The sequence below is a fragment of the Petromyzon marinus genome, chromosome 1 (genome assembly GCF_048934315.1).
Source record: "Petromyzon marinus isolate PM22_M1 ecotype Great Lakes invasive population chromosome 1, UKy_Petmar_22M1.pri1.0, whole genome shotgun sequence".
Lineage (NCBI taxonomy): Eukaryota > Metazoa > Chordata > Hyperoartia > Petromyzontiformes > Petromyzontidae > Petromyzon > Petromyzon marinus.
This window is the reverse complement of record NC_133667.1, coordinates 12,876,301-12,895,249: the sequence shown is the minus strand read 5'-3', so window position 1 is coordinate 12,895,249 and position 18,949 is coordinate 12,876,301. Positions and strand designations below refer to the sequence as shown.

Here is an 18,949-nt window from a genome sequence, read left to right as displayed (position 1 = left end):
TTGTTCTCATCAATTAATGCTGTTGAATCAGAGATAATTTTGTTCGTTTTGGTGACCAGGCTGTTGGTGGGATCTCTTTTTATTTTTGTATAGCTGCCATCGTTGAGTAGTTCTTGAATTTTGTTGTTATATTCTGTTTTGTCCATGATGACAGTGGCATTGCCTTTGTCGGCTGAGAGAACGACAATATCATCCCTCTTTTTTAATTGAGATAATTCAAAACGTTCGTCTTTGCTGATGTTGCTAGGTGGCAACTTAGCGTTTTTGAGGGTTGCAGCGATTTCAGATCTTGCTACGTCTGCAGAGATGTGACTCAAGCCCTTGAGTGCAACGTCGACATGGGCAATGATATCATTAACCGGTAAGTTTCTCGGTGTGACAGCAAAGTTTAGACCTTTAGCTAAAACGGATTTCAGACCATCAAAAATGGAACTGTTACTGCGATTAATTACGACTTTGTTGACGTCTATCTTTTCGGTGTGTGGATCCGATTTTTTGCTGGAGAGGTGATTGAATTTGGAAATCAAATTGTCCCTACATTTGTTCGACATAGTGGCAGCCGAAGAGGTAGTCATATTGTCTACATGTTACCAATCCGATGTAGACATTGTCGACGTTGCACTCAAGGGCTTGAGTCACATCTCTGCAGACGTAGCAAGATCTGAAATCGCTGCAACCCTCAAAAACGCTAAGTTGCCACCTAGCAACATCAGCAAAGACGAACGTTTTGAATTATCTCAATTAAAAAAGAGGGATGATATTGTCGTTCTCTCAGCCGACAAAGGCAATGCCACTGTCATCATGGACAAAACAGAATATAACAACAAAATTCAAGAACTACTCAACGATGGCAGCTATACAAAAATAAAAAGAGATCCCACCAACAGCCTGGTCACCAAAACGAACAAAATTATCTCTGATTCAACAGCATTAATTGATGAGAACAAACAGTTCTCGTTGAAACCCTCTGCTGCCAGACCACCAAGATTATATGGCCTTCCAAAGATACACAAAGAAGATACACTCCTTCGTCCCATCGTCTCTACTATCAGCTCCCCCACCTACAAACTGGCACGTTTTCTGGCTGATATACTGCGACCTTTCACTGGAAAAACCACCTCTGCGGTACTAAATTCTACTCACCTGGTATCGACAATCAAAGACATTTCCCTGTCCCCAAACGACCTGCTTGTCAGTTTTGATGTGGTATCCTTGTTCACCAAAGTCCCGGTACCTGACACCATCGCTATCATTGAAGACCTGGTTCATCAAGGACTGCATACTGATGTACCCCCCCTGGTGAGACATTGCTTAACCAACACATACTTCACCTGGAATGGAACTTTCTACAAACAAACTGAGGGCACCCCAATGGGCTCCCCCCTATCTCCGGTTGTAGCCAACGTATTCATGGAAAAATTTGAAACTGACGCCATCCAGACTGCCACTCTACGCCCGACCTTATGGAAGAGGTACGTTGATGACACCTTTGTCATCTGGCCACATGGCCAGCCTGCTCTAGACCAATTCCGCGACCACATCAATTCCATACACCCAGCCATCAGATTTACCATGGAGGTCGAAAAAGATGGCAAACTACCCTTTCTGGATGTCTTAATTAAAAGGAGACATGATGGTTCAATGAGCCACTCTGTCTACAGGAAAGCTACCCATACAGATGCTTACTTGAAACCGGATTCCCACCACCATCCATCCCAGAAGAACTGCCTCATCAAGACTCTATACCATAGAGCCCAATGCATTTCCGACCAGGAACACATTACCAGTGAACTCAAGCACGTACACCAGGCTCTCAGGGCTAATGGCTACTCCGACTACACAATCCGCAAAGCCATCACTCCAGTCATGAAGAAGGATCCTCTTGTGGAGCCACTCAAAACCATCACCTTACCCTACATTGCAGAGGTCACTAAAAAGATCTCCAAAATCCTGAATAAACACAAGATCCAGGTCCGATTCAACACAGTACACAAAATCCGTGATTTAGTTCCATCTGTAAAAGATGCTCTTCCAGACATACAGTACCCGGGCGTTTACAAACTAAAGTGCCTCTGTGGTAGTAGCTACATTGGAGAAACCAAAAGACATATCTCGGACCGCATCCGCGAACATAAAGCAGACTTGAAACACGGTAAGACGAACTCCTCTGCCGTGGCAGATCACTGTTACAATTCAGTGGGCTCACATGACATTGACTTCTCCAAGACGGAGGTTCTTTGCAAACCAACTGGCTACCATGAGAGATTCGTTCATGAGGCCATTCACATATACAAGCACAGAGACAATTTCAACCGAGAAGATGGATTCAGGCTTAGTAACCACTGGAAAGATGTGTTAAATCATTTCTGTTCTTAATTAATTGTAATTTTACGATGACCTTCAGACCGCAGCTCTTTCGCCAGCATTGCCTCTTAATACCTCTCACACCACGGTTAATGGTATGGTTTACAACATGGAGTATACTAGGGCTTCGCAGCTGTCTCTCTCCCCCTCCTCTGTTCCGACCATGGACGAACTCGTCCGTCTGAACGGGGCCCGTAGCTATCCGTGGTACGGAAATTTGAGGGTAAGAATCCACCCATTTTTTCGCCATATAGCATTGTGATATATAACGACTTATGGTTGGTAGCTTAGCTGATTGGAGAATATAGAGTTTATTGATAACATGAAGGTAATTTATATTTTAGTTTTTATTGGTTCACTATATAGTACTGTGAATAGCTCAGATGTGTAGTCATTTCTGTGACCAGTCACTAGCAAATCACCCAGTTATTTCAATGCTAAATTCGCCTAGTTATTTCAATGCTAAATTCTCCTGTTTGATTTGTACTAAGTGCCTCGGCGAATGTGTATGCTCTGACTTCAACGTAACTATTTCTGTAGCAGTTACAAGCGAATCACTCAGCCATTTCAATGCTAAATTCTATGCTAATCCCATTGTCAAGGGGTGCCTCTGCGGATGTGTATGCCTTAACTTAGCTATTTCAATGCTAAATTCTATGCTAATTCCTTTTAACAATGGGTGCCTCTGCGGATGTGTATGCTTTAACTTTTAACATAGCTATTTCTGTGACCAGTCACAAGCTAATCATTCAGCCATTTCAATGCTAAATTTTATGCTAATTCCTTCGTCAAGGCTCTTTGTTCCTCTCACACAGCTTAAAAGCCGTGATCTGAACGTGGCTCTCTCACTCCAGCGCTGTCCTACCAGACAGTCTCGCCCCCTTCACCTGATGAAGGCAGCTTGTGTTGTGGCCGAAACGTCGTGAGAATATTATTGTGTTATTTTATTTTATCAATTTATTATTTTATTCTCATTCTACGTGACTTTACCGAAAGAACCAAAGAAGATACTTATGACAACTTTGCAGTGCATTTACTTAGCTCAAAATTATTATTCGAAAAAAACATTCATTCATCAAATGTACTTCATACCAAAAAAAATACATACTGCTGCCACAGATGACAAAAGTCAGTCCTATTGAACAATATTTTTTTTAAAACATGTACAGTTTTGCTGTTGCAGCAGCAGAAGATTAAATGCTAGTGACATGAGACCACTGTTAGGAGGTGGGGGGGGCATGCTGACAACACACAAACGGACAACGATCACAAACTATGTACAATGCTTACCACCGCTGGGATTCCCAACGGACTATGTAGTGTCACGTGCCTGAGCCTATGGGGGGAAATGCAGAAGTTGCATTTCCCAGGAAACAACGTCAGGTTTTCTCGCAGACCCAATTATGGGTGGTTTTGAACACCTTCGGCATAAATAACAAGATGATGCTTTTACATATATACGTGATTTTTTTATGGTGGTAAATGCAGAATGATGCTGAAATGTGTTCCTTTGGTTTAAAACAACTTGGCGAATTCACTGGTCGAGAATTTGGAAACCAGCTCGGCAGAACCTGGAAGTTGATCGATGGAAGTGAGAAACGTTGAATCCAAAATCAGCTTAAGATGAGAACGATGCTGTGATCATCATGGTTGACACTTTTGGGAGGAATGGCCCTTTTACATCGCCGAGATAAAGATGGGATGGACATTGCCCAAAACAGACATTTTTTTTAGGGCAGTGTTAATGACGATTCGTGTTGAGCTTTTGTTATTTGTACATCACTGCCAATGCAATAGTAAACATAAAAGATAGAAATTAAGATTCAGAAAATGTAAGTATATATATTTTTTTAATTGAAATAAAAATGCCGTCCCTGTTTTCCCTTCAGATATAACAATGTGCAAGTTGTAAATGAATAATCTGAGTCTCCTTGCACCACATAATTAATGCAACCCGTGATTCAGAAATTCAGCTACAAAATCAACATTTAAGGCATGTAAAAAATACCATTTCGGGAGAAATAATGGTGCCAAAGTAATGAAAATCTTTGAATGCAGAAGTCAGAATTCCTCACATTCACACATCCTAAATGGAAAAGACAGGTTACATAGAGAAACTATTCTTAAACTTAGAACAAAAATTGACGAGAGAAGAAATGAAATTATTAAATGCTGCAAAAACAAGGACGAAAAACCGTGCACATACGTGGACTCTCTCACACTTTCCCAAAAGCGTTTGTCTCGAGAAAAATTTAGTTTTTCTCCCAGAAAGCACGGGCAGGGTTAAGGAAACATCACATAAACTGTTCAGGTCAGCGGGCTTGGTTCTTTGGGTAAAGTCACGTGGGTTGAAAATAAAATAGATTAAATCACGACGTTTAGGGCGCAGCACAAGCGGCCCGTCATCAGGTGGGACAACCAACAGGAAGCAACAAACTGCTGAAGTGGGCGAATCGGAGTTGCAGAGAGTTCCGCTTCAGCAATTTGTTTCTTGCTGTGGTTGTCCCAACACGATGACGGACCGCTTGCGTTGCGCCCGAAACGTCGTGATTTAATTCGTTTTATACCTACGTGACTTTACCGAAAGATTACAGCAACTTGGGAAGGCCTTCGTTGCAGCAGTGGACAGATCAGGGCTGAAGACACACACACACAAAACACATACAACGCACAAATTAGTAAATATAATGTAGTACACAATAAATGCACGCGCGCAAACGTCACGCGAGTAATTAAATAAATACAGTAAAACCTTGGATTGCGAGTAACTTGGTCTGCGAGTGTTTTGCAAGACGAGCACATTTTTTTAAATAAATATTAATTTGATAAACGAGCGGGGTCTTGCAATACGAGCAGTACGTACACGCTTTGTACTGCCGAGCGTCACGTGATCACAACTGATGTACGAGTGCTTTGATATACGAGTGCTTTGGATTACAAAACACGTTTCCGAAACGAATTATGCTCGCAATCCAAGGTTTTACTGTGTACAGTACATGCATACACATACCTATACAAACGCAAATCAATATATGCAATAATGAATAAATATATACACAGTATAATATGCACACAAGAGCAGGGGGGAACATAAACACGTAGGGTTTCATGGACGTACATAAAGCAGTGTTTTAGTACTCGATGTTCAACCTTGTTTTCATGGTTGGTCACCAACACTCTCCAATTCATCGCAATTGTATGTACGTTTAACTTCTTTTGCATCATACGGAGCCAACCGTGCTAATCGGACGTGCAGAGGATTCCATCCGGTGCCGGGACCCAAAACCGCAACATTAAATTAATTTACTATAGATATAGGGTGGCCCGATCTGTATAACCAAGCGATTTATGGACAGTTACTACATGGCAACATGTGCGATTGCGAGTGACATCAAACAAGCTACAATGACCAACAATGGCAACTCGCACAACGAGCCATCGAAAGCACAATATGTATTCAACTACCTCGAACAACAAAGATCCCCTGTGTAGCCTTAACAGACTGTTGGGGCGAGTGCTGTTAGCACCTATAAAGGTCGGCCCTCCCCTAGGCCGAGCCTGCCTAGGGGAGGGCCGGCCTAGGGGAGGCCCAGGACCCGGTTCAGATATAATCGTCACTGGTGCTGGCCGGACGTGGGAATCGAACTCGGGACGCCGAGTTCATAGCGCAGCGCGCTCACCGCTACACCACCGCTCCACTTACACACACACTCCACACTCGCAGCCTACGTTAATTTTTCGTCTCCCCCCTCCTCTTTTCCGAACATAGATGGACTCGTCCATCTAAACAAACTGTCAAATCGCTATCCGTGGTGCTAACGTTTAAAAATAAATAAATACAAACCGCCACTTCTTTCAAATGTTCTTGCCGTTGTTTTTCACACCTGATGATGACTGCTTGTGTTGCAGTCGAAACGTCGTGAGAATTTTATTGTTTTATACATATTTTATTATTTTATTGTTTCCCTTCAACGTGACTTTACCGAAAGAACCAAGAATATGAATCACTGCAGTCACGAAAGCTTTAAATCAAAATTTAAGGTGTAAACCGTTTTTGTGGGGTGCGAAGCGTGTCAGTGACCAACTAGGCTTCGGTGGTGGTGGTGAAGGAGTGGATGGTGTTGGTCGTCGCGTGGTGGAGTCATGGATGACGCCGGTCCGGCAGTGCAGCGCTCAGGATTTAGTGCGGAGGGAGTTGGGGGGGGGTAAGGGCTGGATGGGGCTGTCCCCTCGCACAGCCCCGGGTTGCCTGCCCGTTCATCACCTTTGCGTTGGTGTTCTCCATCTCAACTTACAGCTGTTTTATTGTCATAATCAGGGATAATTTTAGATGCGCGATGTGTTGATGATGCACCCAAGGCCACACTCGTCATTCTTCCACTCGCACTATCTGTCTCAGGAAAACAGTATTATTGCATTCCAACACTCCCTGCCCTTTCCAACTTACCCCCCTTGAGTGCTCGTGTATCTGGGTGCACCATCATATTCTACCCGGATTCTCCCGGAGGTGGTCTCGCGTCAAACTCACCCATGTTTTACCACAGGGTCCGGGAGTCACCATCTCACACCGAACTTTGCCAATTCTCTCTCACATGGGAAACCCATGGCCAGGTCACTCGCTCGGTTTGCCGGGATGAAAACCCAGGTGGAGAGGTTCGGTTTGTGTGTTCTAGTTGACCTAAGCGCTAGTCGGGGTGCGTGCATGGGGTGAATGCATGGTGTGTGTGTATGTGTGGGCTGTATGTGTGGTGTGTGCATATGGTGTGTGTGTGGGGTGTAGGTGTGCGTGGGGTGTGTGTGTAGTTTGTGCATGGGGTGTGTGTGTGGGGTGTTAGCATGGGGTGTGTGTGTGGGGTGTATGTGTGCGTGGTGTGTGTGTGGGGGGTGTGTGTGGTGTGTGTATATGTGTGGGGTGCATGTGTGCGTGGGGTGCAAGCATGGTTTGTGTGTGTGCGTGGGGTGTGCACGGTGTGTGAATAGTGTGTGTATGCGTGGGGTGTGTGTGTGTGTGTGGTGCAAACAAGTAAAACAATATTAATAAACGTTCCAACAAAACCATAAATGCCAAGAAACATTGCTACAAATGAAAAATTTGTATTTACAAAATACTGAACACGAGGCTTGTTTGCAAACTTGCATGAAAGTAAAACGTATTGCACATTTAAATCTTCTGCATTAATACGTTCACGGTGAGACGGCCTTCCTCTAAATTCAATACACGATTAAACTAAACTAATATATTTACAGTTATTATATACGAGTTAAAAACAAACTTGCATGAAAGCAAAACGTATTGCACATTTAAATCTTCTGCATTAATACTTTCACGGTGAGACGGCCTTCCTCTAAATTCAATACACGGTAAAACTAAACTAATATATATTTACAGTTATTATTATATACGAGTTAAATACAAACTTGCATGAAAGTAAAACGTATTGCACATTTAAATCTTCTGCATTAACACGTTCACGGTGAGACGGCCTTCCTCTAAATTCAATACACGATTAAACTAAACTAATATATATTTACAGTTATTATTATATACGAGTTAAAAACAAACTTGCATGAAAGTAAAACGTATTGCACATTTAAATCTTCTGCATTAATACTTTCACGGTGAGACGGCCTTCCTCTAAATTCAATACACGGTAAAACTAAACTAATATATATTTACAGTTATTATTATATACGAGTTAAAAACATCCTTAGCTATTTCATTAACAGTAAGTCAAGAGAAAGGAGGGGGGGGTGTTTGTGTGTGTGGTGTGTTATTGGTGGGTGATGGTTGGGTGGTGTGTGTGTGCATAGGTGGTGGGTGCGTGATGTGTGTAGGTGGGTGGTGTGTGTGGGTGGTGTGTGTGTGGGTGAATGGGGTGTGTGTGGGTGGGTGGGGTATGTCTGTGTGAGGTGTGTGTGTGGTGTGTGTTGTGGGTGGGTGGTGGGTGGGGTGTGTGTGTGTGGGGTATGTCTGTGTGAGGTGTGTGTGGGTGGATGGGGTGTGTGGGTGGGTGGGGTGTGTGTGTGGGGTGTGTGCAGGTGGGGTGGTGGGGGGTTGCAGGATGTCTTGGGGTCTGGGGTCTCTGCCTCTTCCATTCCAGGTGTCGACATCCCCCGGTGACGTCACCTGTTCCGGGCACAAACCCAGGGGAAGCATTGGGGTCATCAAGGGACAGAGCACTCAAGACACACAGCAGCAGGTCTCCAGTCGTGTCTCAAGATGCTGTATGACATCGTGCGACAAGGGAGTGGAACACCAACGAGAGAAGCAGCCAGCTGGATGCAGTGCAATACAAATTTGGATTTATCTTCTCCATGTAAAATTGGTGGGAAAGATATTTTGCGGTGACGTAATGTTCACATACATTTCCTCGAGATGATCATGTATTTTTAAGCTATGTTAATGAAAGATTCTGATTATTATGAAATAAATAGCTTACACCAAAACAGAACTCTTAGACAAAATAATCCTTTTCTTTTCCAATACAGATCTTTGGTCTTTTCTTAAATTGAACATTTATCTTGTTGATTGTACTTTAGCTAAAAGATTTGCATGCATTACGCGAGAGCTGAGCTTCTGTTAAAGATCTCAAAATAAGAGCTGAGTTATTGTTAACACTTATTTTTGAATGTAATCTCTTACGTAACATTATTTAATGCTTGTTTTTCAACATTCCGGTTTCCTGAAATCCAAATAAATTGGAATTTTTGCCCACGTGACAACATCGTTTGATTGGCTGTCAGTAGAGGGAAAAGCTGAAAATTGTCAGATACCTCGACGATCTGACCCAAAGTAACGAATAATGAATCTAAGATTGGTCGTGAAAGCCGAGATATAATACTTTTTTACCTTTTAACGTGCACAGTGCTCACTCACTCTTACAACGCGAGAAACCACAGAACCACAATTGTCCAAGCTCTGAGGTCCTCTATACGTCAAGGTGTTATCGGCCAAATAATGAGTGGCTTTAAAATGTCGAAGGAAACTGGGGATCCGGAAAAAAAAAACCCCACGCATGCGAGGCGAAAACCACTCAATCCCATCCAGACGGAACAGGTGGAGTCCACATTTTTGTTGTGCTGCCTTCTCCTGGCAAGCCAGGATACGGGTGCCCACGGAAAGGGAGCGACCCACCAAACCCTTACCTCCACTGTACTGGAGTGGTGGGGTGCGCCAACGATGGGGCCTTTATTCTTCCGCATTGCAGCAGCAATGCTTCCGGACAAATCTAAGAAATGTCCGGAGTCGCTGCCGCACACGGGCAAATCTCCGCCCAGGCCCCCTCGATGCCTTCGCTCCGGTGTTGGCGACAGCTTCACTTATCGCTTGATGGCTGCGTTGGTATTCCAGGGCAGTGTAGAAACTGGCGTTCGAGCTGAAAGAGAGTTGCAAGGGCCACTGTTATGCCTCTGTCTGCCTTTCTTTATTTGTGCTGAAACTTTCCTACTGCAATACAATTCCATTATCTATCCTACTGCTACTCCCTGGCCCTGCCCCCCAGCCACAACCAGGTCTACCCCTATCAGAATATGTTCAGAATCAGAATATTTATTTAGACTGTAGGAATATTATGACCTTTAAAGCTCTTTTTTTTACAGATGTCAAGTAGATCACTGCCCCTACACCTATCACTACCCAAACCCTTCTGAAGATAAGAAAAGCCAAAGCATTTTCACACTCAAACGAGCAAGCAGAGTGGTGGGAATTCCACATTCCCATGGCAGGGGCCAATCTATAAATGAAAACCAATGTTAGAATGATGTCCAGTACTGCTGGACATCATACTGGACATCCGTGAAAAAGAGCTTCATAGCTCATCAAATTCCTCCAGTATAAATAAATATTCTGATTCTTTTCTAGAGTTATAGGCAGAGGAGAAGAGGAAGATCTGGAGCCTAGAGTTGAACAAGAGCATGAAGTCGACAATGAAGATGGCTGGGGAAGGACAGTTCCAGACTGCAGAGGAGAAAGAGCAACGTCTCAAAGAGAGCTGCATGCAGAGAGAAAGCATTGAGCAGGGAGAAACATCAAAGTCACTTCATAAGAACCTAACCAACACAAATATTCTTCAAGATGCAACGTGCACGTGGAGACTCACGATTGGCTCTTGGCTGACACAAAATCTTCCTCGAGATCTGACCCAGAATCATTCGTCCAGCTCTGCTCGCATTGGCTCACACGATCCACCTCCACGATCTCGTCCATTTTAATCGATGCGTCCACAGCATCCGGTTCATTGTGACTAGCATGGCTTTTGTCCTTGGTGTCGTCCTGAAGCCACCTGTGGTTCAAAGCTTCCTCAGGCGTGAGCCGGCGAGCGGGATCCCACCTGCCAAGATATGAACGGTGAATCGTCAGGGTCCACTTACCGTCTACATTTCTTCTAATAATGGGGTGGAGGTGTGGCACATGCAATTATTTACCTTCATTATGCAAACGAATACAAGAAGGCACAAGGCATGAAATATTGCCCTGTTATGACACAAAGCCACTCCCTGTCAGTAAAACATCACTCCTAGTAATGTGCACTCTGTTTACGAGAGTGCTGATGGTGAACACGAAAATAATGATGAATTAAGATCATATGTAGACAGTACAGGTATATCTTACTCAAGGCATCCTTGAATAAAATCGATTAACTCTCTGTTCGTAGTCCGAAGCTTTTCCTTAAGAGAGGTGGTGCTTGGAACGACCTTCCTGCCGTTCACCCTGTGGCACCCTGTCTTGTCTGTGTTGGAGAGAAAATGAGTGAAACGGGTTTCCAAGGATTACGAACAAAGTACATTACGGCAATGCTTGCCTGGATAATTGTGACAACAGAAGTAGCAACCTCCCCTCCACTTACCGGTGTCAATGTACATTTCGGTCGCAGCATCAATCATGGACCTTGGTGGGAGACCAAAAATCTGTGCACAGGTCACAGTGAAATTAATATACATGGGTTAGGTCATTGGACTGTGTGTATCGTAAACATACATACAGTAGACTTCCTCAAATGTAAATGTCTCTAAAACTGAAACGTTTATTCACAAGGACTGCACATGCTTTTACAACATTACCATATATTTTAATTATTGGGTACTTAATGAACAAATATTGCCCATTAAAGTTACTTCATGAACCTCAGGGATGAACAATGAACCCGAAGAATGGAAAGGGTAATAGTCTGTCGCTCTGAGTGATGATTATCAACAAGGCCAAATCACATCATACGTGCCCAACTATTGTCTGATCACATTAAAGATATGACTATTCTCTATGTACATACTGGCAGCAGAGCAACATTTGTTCCCATGGAATGAGGCCAAAAGTATAATTGCTCCACAGATTGCAATCCACGGCAGTCTCCTCTATGGTTGTTAGCGACTAATGGACCATCACTCGGCATTAGCATTGTGAGCCGGCTCAGCTAAAACTAAGCCATGGGCTCTGCTGTTGGTTGCAATTCAAATTCATAAATAATGAGATTATATTTTAGCATATTTCAGGTACCGTGATCATTTGGGCAAGATAATCTCCAGTGGTCTGTAAGAGAGGGTAGCCAGAAGAGAGCTCAGCAATTACGCAGCCCAGGGACCACATGTCCACTGCGCAGGTGAGTTGGAGGCCCAGGAACATCTCTGGAGCCATGTATTTCCACGTTCCGAAAGATCCGAAAACTGCGCACCACACACACATGGACAGCACCGATTGAGCGAGAAGGTCATGCACGTTATTTGTCCACTTAGATTTTTGAGTGCACACAGATTAAAACATTTACATTTTGTAGGATGGTAAAATTGGTCATTCTATCCAGCAGATGAATGTGGATCTTTCTAAAACTGGCTCAGAACTGGAAAAGTGTGAGCGGCACTCCAAGAGACGTTTTGACATTGGTAAAAACGTTGTTTGCAAACACCTATTAATGCCTGTATGACCTGATAGGGTCTCTATGGCTGAGAATAATAACTGAGTCACTGAGAATGTAGTGCATTGTAAAGCTGCTCACCATGCCACGTTTCCAAACGCACACACATAAGAATAACAGGCGCCATTCGCCACTAGGTAGCAGTGACGTCACCACGGGACCTGTGCCAGGCCAGGTGCACTTTGAGGCCACGTGAAATGTCAAAGTCTCACTGACATATCACGAAAGATATCTAGGTGCCATGGGTTGACGAACTGAGATGACTGGCATATGCACCAACTATGCCCCCTCTGTGTCAACACACATATAAGATCACTGTTACAATTCAGTGGGCTCACATGACATTGACTTCTCCAAGACGGAGGTTCTTTGCAAACCAACTGGCTACCATGAGAGATTCGTTCATGAGGCCATTCACATATACAAGCACAGAGACAATTTCAACCGAGAAGATGGATTCAGGCTCAGTAACCACTGGAAATATGTGTTAAATCATTTCTGTTCTTAATTAATTGTAATTTTACGATGACCTTCAGACCGCAGCTCTTTCGCCAGCATTGCCTCTTAATACCTCTCACACCACGGTTAATGGTATGGTTTACAACATGGAGTATACTAGGGCTTCGCAGCTGTCTCTCTCCCCCTCCTCTTTTCCGACCATGGACGAACTCGTCCGTCTGAACGGGGCCCGTAGCTATCCGTGGTACGGAAATTTGAGGGTAAGAATCCACCCATTTTTTCGCCATATAGCATTGTGATATATAACGACTTATGGTTGGTAGCTTAGCTGATTGGAGAATATAGAGTTTATTGATAACATGAAGGTAATTTATATTTTAGTTTTTATTGGTTCACTATATAGTACTGTGAATAGCTCAGATTTGTAGTCATTTCTGTGACCAGTCACTAGCAAATCACCCAGTTATTTCAATGCTAAATTTGCCTAGTTATTTCAATGCTAAATTCTCCTGTTTTGATTTGTACTAAGTGCCTCGGTGAATGTGTATGCTCTGACTTCAACGTAACTATTTCTGTAGCAGTTACAAGCGAATGCCTTAATTTAGCTATTTCAATGCTAAATTCTATGCTAATTCCTTTTAACAATGGGTGCCTCTGCGGATGTGTAGGCTTTAACTTTTAACATAGCTATTTCTGTGACCAGTCACAAGCTAATCATTCAGCCTTTTCAATGCTAAATTTTATGCTAATTCCTTCGTCAAGGCTCTTTGTTCCTCTCACACAGCTTAAAAGCCGTGATCTGAACGTGGCTCTCTCACTCCAGCGCTGTCCTACCAGACAGTCTCGCTCCCTTCACCTGATGAAGGCCGCTTGTGTTGTGGCCGAAACGTCGTGAGAATATTATTGTGTTATTTTATTTTATCAATTTATTATTTTATTCTCATTCTACGTGACTTTACCGAAAGAATCAAAGAAGATGAATCATTGCAGTCACGAAAGCTTTAAATCGATATATAAGTACACATTGTTTCGTTTATGCAGTGTTATCAGGGACTGTGGGAAGTTTAGGAGGCATTAAAGATGTTTTGGGGCAGATGCTTCTTTTTAAATATTAAAGATGTTTTGGGGCAGATGCTTCTTGTTAAATGTTAAAGAATATAATGTTAAATGTTATTCGACATGATAAGTGGCTGCTACCATAATTGAGATTTGGGAAGACTCCATGCTGAGAGATTGAGCTGTGGTCTTGTGACGTGGAGTCGCTCACTTCTCAGGAGGACGGAACACAGCGCGGATTATCTGCTCGTGTTCTACAAACTGTACCACTTGAATCACTGTCTATTTAGCCGACCTGTCCCCCTCGTTAGGATAAGTTACAGGTGCTTCTCTCCTTTTCCTCGTGTCAGAAACTTGTCTAACATTGCCAATTGTAATTATCGCTTTTGAGTGTTGTGATTGTGGCCAATGTAAATTAGAATCTCTTCAAATAAACTGCAGAGTGTACTCTAGAGCAAGAAGAGATTAGACGATGTCCTGGATTGAAACAAGTGTCGATTACTTTTTATACATTTATCGAAACAATAGCATTATTGTTGTGCAATTCGGTATGAGGTGCAGGGTGTTTGGTTTTCAATTTTTTGAGTTACGAGAGAGGTCTTATTTTAGATTTGAAGCTTTCGTGACTGCAAGGATCCATACTCTTTGGTTCTATTCGGTAAAGTCACGTGACTTTACCGAATAGAACCAAAGAGTATAGGTCTGATTTTGCCACAGTTGCCTCAAGGCAAAACATATCCATGAATGACGGCAGTATGCTATTGTATTTACTTACCATCTTCAGGTCGCCATAAATGATGGCCTCCTTCTTAAGTTTTGCAAGGGCCCTCAACATGGATCTTGCATAGAGCCTGATTGTTGACGGTGCAAAGATCGTGGAGTTGCCATGGAATTGATCAAAGAGGTCGATGCTGCAAGACAAGATATCGTCAATGGTTAGTCCACCTTCGACTATCTTGGTCAATGCTTAGGATCGCTTCATGAACTGGAGGAATCATGCTTTACAATAGATTAGGAGTTTTATCATGTAAAACCAAATTCAAATTTCTCCCAGGTGAATGATGATGAAACATGACCTGCATATTGGGTTTGAGAAATATAATAACATCAACTTATAACATGCACAGTAATCACTTCACTGCAATATAAAGAGAACATTACTCAGACGTACGAGGAACCACAAACAGCAAGTCAACCAAAGTCATGAGCAGGCGCCAAAAGATGCCTAAGCTCTGCGGTCTTGTACATATAAAGGTATTTTCTAAAAAAAAAAAAATGAGCGTTTACATGTTGGAAGAAAGCGGAGCACCCAGACAAAAACCCACACTTGCGAGGGGGCAATACTGTATCCCGTACAGATGTAACAGGTAGTCTACACTTTTGTTGTACTGCTCTCTACCGACAAGCCAGGGTATGGGCACCTCGACGCCCACGGTAGGGAGTTTCGCAAAATGTGTGTGACCCACCAAACCCTCGCCTCAGCAGTGCTGGATTACAGGCGGACACCAAAATCGCCTGGCTCATAGGGCTCGTTATGATAATTTGCTGTTGCATCTGGTTTCATGATAAAGGTAATGGATGAGACAGGACGTTGCGGTAGGTAACAATGTTATTTACAGATAACGAGAAACATTGTTTACTGTATTTGTAATTATTATGAAGTGCTATGTTTTAATGTGCTGTACAATGTAAAATGGTGGTAACCACTCAGCTCATATGTATTAAGTAAGGTGGGAGAGCATCGTTGCATCATAAACAGTTACGTGCCACGTTAAGGAGACACCCGTGTCCCTTTCATATTTTAAAAACTACCAATAAAGCATTAACATGAAAGGGCTGGTACAAGCCGATGGGTGGTGACATGGCCTAATGGCAGCATGATCCCCGCCTTTCGTCGAGGTTCATGGTTCGAATCCAGCAGCCTCCCTGATTAATGCAGCTGTAATAATACCACACACCGCGTCTGTCTCACAGCCGATGTTAAAAATTCGAAAATTACCCGAAAAATTAATTTATTGCCGTTGTACAACTTAGGAATCATCGCCCCCCTACTGGCAATCTAATGCCCCAGGTCACTGTTGCAAATGAGACTCATCCTGGTCTCTTGAGTTCTCACCTGGTCAAACAACATTTTTTTAAATCTGAATTTCATCAAATGTTACCTGCACGTTTTAAAAAATTGCTTCAGATAAACACGATGTTGGCGCACAGATGTGATTTTTTTACTTACGTCATGAGCTCCATAACGAAGCCGGGATGCTTTCTGAACATAAGATGCCCGATAAATCTAATAATGTAGTTATTTTCATTGTCCTTGGACTGCAACGCTTTCATGATATGCGCCTCCCTTCTGCATTTCTGAAGGTCGTTTCTGTGGAGGGAATGCATCGGTGAGTCTCACCCCACTCTTAAGTCTTGCATATTTTTAAGCATTATCACGCACATGGGATGGCGCGGTCAACAGAGCTCCAGAGTCATGGCTGTGAGCGCTTCATCCCGGTCAACGTCAACGTCGTCCCTGCCCGGTCGACGTGATCAGCGGCCAACTGGGGAGGCTGCACCAATCGGTTGGGAAGTTGTCGATGGTCGTTACCCGAAAGGGGTTACCACATCCCATCTCAGTGCGGTGAAAATGTTGCACCACTGGATTGTGATCACTGTGGTTTTTGAGCTATGTTAAGCGAGTAAGGTATAAAGTGTCCTGCTCCTCCAACCGAAACTGTGGACGATGTTGTGAAGCACTGTGGTCTGTGCTCCTTTAATGCGGAATTGCAAAAGTTGAAAAAAAAAATCTTTCCTGAAGACCCCTCGTGGCTAGCAGACCTCCTTGGCATTGGTATTTAGTGCCTGAACATGTTGCAATATAGAAGAATATAATATAATGGGCAAAAGGGCAGCACTCATCCCCGTTGTTGGTCAGTGGTGTGAACTCCACGTTCACGTGGCAGTAACCTTAAAAAATTACATATTGCCTCTTCATGACAAATCAAACATCATTTTGATGGTGTTTGAAGACATTTATGAAATTATAAACTCATACAGAAACAGCTTCTGATGGAGATGGATACATGACCTGGCAGTCGCACGTTCGCCTTCTCTTCTCTTCAGTTCTCACGAGGTTAAACAAAATAAACTTTTAAATTGATTTTTTTAAGTTATGGTTATCTTCACAAATTCAGATATATTTTTTTAATGTGGTTCATGTCTTTGTTCAAACTTACCTAGCAGTGTACTCTAGCAACTTGATGGCCACTTCTCTTTTCGTCTTGTGGTCCAGGCATCGGAGCACCTGCCCAAAGGACCCCTTCCCAAGTACATTCAGTACTTGGAAGCGGTACACCAGGTGTTCACCCATGATCTAGAACAAGATTACACAAGTGTTCAGTACTCAAGCAGGGCCGTCTCTGAGTGCTCAAACATTACTCAGTCTAAACACACGGCTCATTCAAGTTCTCATTTCTTAGTCACTGGTCTGACATTCCCACACTCATGAACATCTTCTTTGGTTCTTTCGGTAAAGTCACGTAGAATGAGAATAAAATAATAAAATAAAATAACACAATAAAATTCTCACGACGTTTCGGCCACAACACAAGTGGCCTTCTTCAGCTTAAAAGACGCTACGAATCTTAACAACGTTCATTGAAGCTCTGTCGTCCCGACAGGTTTGTTCCTTTCACCTGAAGAAGGCCACTTGTGCTGTGGCCGAAACGTCGTGAGAATTTTATTGTGGTATTTTATTTTATTATTTTATTATTTTATTCTCATTCTACTTGACTTTACCGAAAGAACCAAAGAAGATGAATCCTTGCAGTCACGAAAGCTTTAAATCGAAACTCATGAACATGTCTGAGCTTTCCCTGATGTCTCTGCCAAATACATCTTTGCCTCACACTGGAAACCACTAAATCATTCTATGAAAAGTGTGGGTTATAGAATGTCCTTTATCTGTATTTATGATGACAAAGATAGTCACCACATCACGCGCTTTGAGTGCACTTCTGCGGCCGTCTGGAATGCTCTTCCTTCCGATATTAGGAAGCCACTGGAGCGATGCACTGTTAAATCTAGATTTAAAACTCAAGATCACAGGTGTCACTTTTACATAGCCATGTTCATTCAATTCCCACATTCCACCCACACAGTGAGTGGCCTCACTCTGTATGCCCTGCATACTATACTCATAGGCCCATTCTAGGCTATGCCAACCCCACCCACTACTCAGGTAGCCCCACCTTTAGATCTTATCAATAGTTGAGCAATAGGCCAGAATATTTTAATCGAGATAAAATCCACATTTTTTTGTAGTTGCTTTGTGGCACCAGGAGAGCCTTTCTGAAAATGTCCAAAACTAGGACGTTGAGTAGCTTAACGTTTCAGTGTTCTTCACACAGAAAATCATTAGCAACTTATTAGGTATACACGTGCGTGTAAGGGATGTTGTGGTTTATAGTGGAATGCATGATTTAGTTGCAATGAACATGGCCCATATTGGAGAGTCTTACCGGAATGTAGTGGCCGTCGATGTCATCGTAGCCATCATTGGAAGGGCCATTTCGTTCCGAACGAATCTTGAAATAAAAAACTTCATTGAAACACAATATTTCTTGACGTTCCTGCTCTGTCATTCTGTCTTTGAATTTGTCCAAGACTTCTGCACACGCACACATGCCCAAAGACACACATGGTCATTCATGCACATATACACATGTGCAACACACGTAATTACGATCACAAATGAATCAAGCACATCATGTTACACTTAACAAAGAGACTCGATTTGGGCCTCTTGTATGTGTGCTCTTAACGGATTTGTAAAGCCATTTAGGGATCGGTCTTCTAAATAGATATGATGTGTGTTTGTTATAGAGGAGTGTGGCAGTAATTCATGTGGTGAATGATGCTGAATAAAGTGGAGTAAAAACCTTGTGGTGTGCAGCTCATCCCTGCCACTGGGAAGACGACTTCATCCGATGGAGTTGCCTGCTTTTGTCACAGAGATGTGCACAGAGAGGCACGCGTGAACATGCGGGCAAGCACACAGACATGGACATATATACAGAGACAAAGTGGTACACACACAAACACCCACTGAGAGAGTGCTTGTGGAAGGGCCTAAATCGCACAAAGCTCTCAGAGGATTACCCTAGAGAGTATTTTTT

The 18,949-nt window shown here is 43.0% G+C and overlaps 2 long non-coding RNA genes across 2 annotated transcripts; both read right to left on the bottom strand.

Annotated features, from left to right (window-relative positions):
- Positions 1-7,442: 7,442 nt before the first annotated feature.
- On the bottom strand, positions 7,443-10,991 carry LOC142930080 (uncharacterized). Its single transcript, XR_012946043.1, has 3 exons — positions 10,464-10,991; positions 9,511-9,740; positions 7,443-8,491 (listed from the first exon to the last, which is right to left on the bottom strand). It is a non-coding gene; the product is annotated as an uncharacterized LOC142930080 (long non-coding RNA).
- Positions 10,992-11,000: 9 nt separating this feature from the next.
- On the bottom strand, positions 11,001-17,275 carry LOC142930115 (uncharacterized). The gene is made up of 5 exons (XR_012946100.1): positions 17,009-17,275; positions 16,018-16,158; positions 11,858-14,698; positions 11,211-11,271; positions 11,001-11,093 (listed from the first exon to the last, which is right to left on the bottom strand). It is a non-coding gene; the product is annotated as an uncharacterized LOC142930115 (long non-coding RNA).
- Positions 17,276-18,949: the final 1,674 nt, after the last annotated feature.